Genomic DNA, 4,177 nt, shown 5'->3' on the forward strand with positions numbered 1-4,177 from the left:
GCCAATAATCGTATACCCGGGTAAATATTTGCACTTTGACTTATAACCATTTTTTATTTTTGAATCCTTATACAATGCATTATATACCCTCGTAAATAGTTTGTGCGCGGAAGGTAAATTTATTTTTTTTGATTATATAGACATAAGAGTTAATGTCAGAAATTTATATTGATTGTCCCTACCCCACCAATATAGTGAATGTAGCCTTATAATAAAAATTTTCAGGCATCTACTTTTATTATGGCATGCACACACCCACACTGATAAGATACTATTGTCTCTTATACAATTAGAGTATAATAATAAAATGATTTTTATTGTAAAATATTGAAATTTTTGGTTTAATTTTTTTCATAACACAATCAAAATCAGAATGCCATAAATTTGCCTCTTATATTTCATTGCTTTGCCTTAATAATGTTAAACTATTAGCAAAATTAGAAACTTTTATTTCTCTCTTCAAAATCACTATTTGGAAGGTATACGATAACTGCATTTAGGAACATCGGGCTATAGATTTTTCCAATAAATTTTTGTAAGAAGAATAAGCTTTGTAACACAAACAAGAGTTATAAGGATAAAAATCAGAAAGAAGAATTGAACCGAATTAATAGCCCTAAAAATCTAATAATACACGACAAGAAAATATTCCCTATTAATATTTAAAAGAATAACAGTTAAAAATCCAAATTTTTCTTTTTCCCAATTTGAAATATTTTCGAGCCTATTAGAAAAAATCTTGTTTATTTCTCTGAATTTTTTTAAAAACAGAAAATAATTTTCAATTTATTGCAAAATATCAGCGAATTCAACATTGCGTGGCACGTGTATAAATGTTTTTTTTTTCAATTTTACTTATTTGTGTGTAAATTAATAAAAAATTATTGTAAAAATTGCTGACCTTGAATTCAAGTTCAATAACACTAATAAAAAACATATTGTATATGTTTTGATTTGCATTAAATTTGGTTTACAAATAATTTTTCCATTTTTCCATTATTATTAATTACTTTATAAATTATGTAACCATATAATTTATAACAATGGAAGTTAACAATACTATAAAAACATGTTAACAATTATAATAAATTATCAGTTTTAATCCTTAAGTGTTTGAATTACCATCAACACAACTAATAAACTTTTAAATATAAGATAAAACAAATCCGAAAAAAAAAATCAAAATGAAATTTTTAACTTGCTTAGTATTTGCTGTTGTTCTTGCTATTGCATATGCTGTTCCAGCATATAAAGGAGGGCCAGGATTACCATGCCCAGCTAAATCTCTTCAATCAGTACTTGTTAGTTGTGCACCATTAGTACAAAAAGTACCATGTAAAGGTGCTCCTGCTCATAAAGGTGCTTATTCTGAAAATGTGCCACAATATCTTCCATATTCAGGATATTATGGAGAAAGTGATGATGCTGAATATTAAAAAAACTTTATGATTAAAATTATAAAAACCAAAAAGAAAATTGGTAATTTTTGTGCGTCCAATTATATATATACACATTTAATATAATATGTATATGTGTAATAAAAATTAGTAATATTTTATAGTTTAAGAAGATATTGTAATTTTTTATAAAAATAAAAAAAAATTTAAAATTTAAATTTAATTTTGTTTTTTTGTATTTTTTATTAAGATTTATTCTTCTTTTATTTAAATTTAAAATTCCGGCAATTTAATTAAGGAAAATCTTATAACCATGCTTATAAAAACGCCGCTATAACGAACCCGAAAAATTAGTTGAGTATAAGCTATAATTCAAGCAGTAATTTATTAACAAAAATTTAGATAAAATTGTATACAAGGACCAATACTTAAAAGCAATTATAAAACTTTGTTAAAAACGGGTACTTCACAAACGTTTGCTAGTAACGGTAAACCCCTTAATGGTATCCTTATTTTGTACGTCATTAAGACAACAATTTTCTAAATTTAAAAATTTGAAACTGTTATTTGTTGTACATCTTAAATCCGATCTTCCCGATCGGAAATAAAAAAGTAATAAAAAATTTCATTACATATGACTGATAGCTTACAAAAATACAAATAGAATAACGTAAATTCTTGCAATAAAGAAGAAGTTTAAAAATAGTACAAATAAATATAAAATTTCATAGTCCTTTGAATAACCTACAGTTAGGTGCATAAAAATTTTGTTGGTATATGCGAGTGATGCAATTGAATTTTCAAAAGCAGAGAAAACTTTTATTGTAATTGCACTTACAATATATTTGTATTTGAAACCGTTGATTAAGACAACTCTAACAATACAAAAAATATTACTATATAGATCAAAATGATCGTCAAGAATACGACTAAATATGATATGTAAATGTATATCTCAGATTTGGTTTTAAATTTTCGAATTGAGATCCACCTTAACTCATAATAAAACCCTTAAGTAATAAGATATAAACTCCAAGAATATTATTTTTTTAATTTCATGTTAACAATAATAACGAGAGGAACAATATAGAAATCAAGAATTTTGAATATTAATTTTATTAAATTGAACCAAATATTAGAAAAAATAAGGTTTCAAAGATGAAAGTTGCTTTAAGATCCAATAAAACTTTTTTAAAAAAATTAATAAATTTACCTGTTTTTAATTTATTACCACTCTATAATTATTCTTATATACATATGTTCATATTATAGTACAAATGCTTTACTATTCAAAAATTGTTTAGGCAATTTAATATTATTTTAAAAAATTCCAAATTTTTTATTAATTTATTTAGCAGTATTACGTAAGATTGAATACGCTTTTGTATCTCATCAATTTAGAACGAAAATTATTTTCCAAATTAAAGTTTTTGTTATATTTTATCTTACCAAAAATATAATAAGGATTTGATTTGCCAAACTAATAATGGTTTTGATGTCCACAAATATGAAAACTACTTTTAATAATTAACAATTATTATTTAAAAAAAAAATTAAAATAATCCGTAAATAGTTAAAAAAATAAAAATATTTTTTTACATTTATCATAAATTAAAATAGTGTGAAAGTTTACGAGTGAAATTTTAAGAGTACAATATTACATTACTGAAACGCGACTGAATTGTAACTGACTGTAAATATTACAAAATTGTAAAATTTATCATTTTAATGATTGTTTAAATACTCTAGTTATGTGAATAAAGTATATAAAAAATTTTACTTAGGAAATATGCAAAGAAAACCTTTATTACTCATTTAAAATTCTCTACACCTTTTACATATTTTTGAATTATCGTTCTATATCTAAAATTGAAAACTAAGTCAAAATTTTTACAATATTGTAAATACATAAAATTAATTATTTACATAAAATATTGTATAATTATAATATAATAGCACGTGTTATGTAATATACAATTAAATTTTCAATAATATTCAAAAAAAAAAAACAAAATTATTATGCGTAAGCTATGCTAATAATAAAATCTTGCTGATTAATGCTATAAAATCAATAAATTAATTAAATAAAAATTAAAGTGTGCGTATTGTAAATAATTTACATGGTACTTTCACCTTACAAAAAAAATTTTGTACAATTTTATAACATTAAGACTTACAACATAATACAAATTTTATTATAAAAATCCAAGGAAAAAATTATTAATTATCAGTTTTTGTTTCCGATTACTTACAACAAGTATCACTTTTAATATGAAATTCTTTGGTTGCTTTGTATTCGCTGTTATCCTTGCTATAACTGTTGCTGCTCCAGCACCAGAATCACAAGGAAAAAGATCACTTAAAGGACCAGCAGGACCACCATGCCAAAAATCAGTTCTTATTAGTTGTGCACCATTAATACAAAAAGTTCCATGTAAAGGACCAGCACCAAAAGGAGCTTATTCCGAAAATATTCCACAATATCTTCCATATTCTGGATCATATTATGATGAAAGTGAATATTATTAAAAAAAAATTTATATGGAAAAAAAAAATTAGCATCATTTATGAATTATACGATTGCACCCAGTCAAAAATTATATTTTAAGAACTCATTTTATTAAAATTATGGAAAATAAATAAATATTTAATATATAAAAAAATTTTTTATTTTATTGAAATTTTTAAATTTTTTTTTTTTCATTTCAATTGAATACATTGTAAAATTGAGTTCCATGTATTAATAGTAACCTCTCATATGACAAGCATTAATTACTTAA

This window comes from Condylostylus longicornis, unplaced genomic scaffold (genome assembly GCF_029603195.1).
Source record: "Condylostylus longicornis isolate FDR11 unplaced genomic scaffold, ASM2960319v2 ptg000046l, whole genome shotgun sequence".
Lineage (NCBI taxonomy): Eukaryota > Metazoa > Arthropoda > Insecta > Diptera > Dolichopodidae > Condylostylus > Condylostylus longicornis.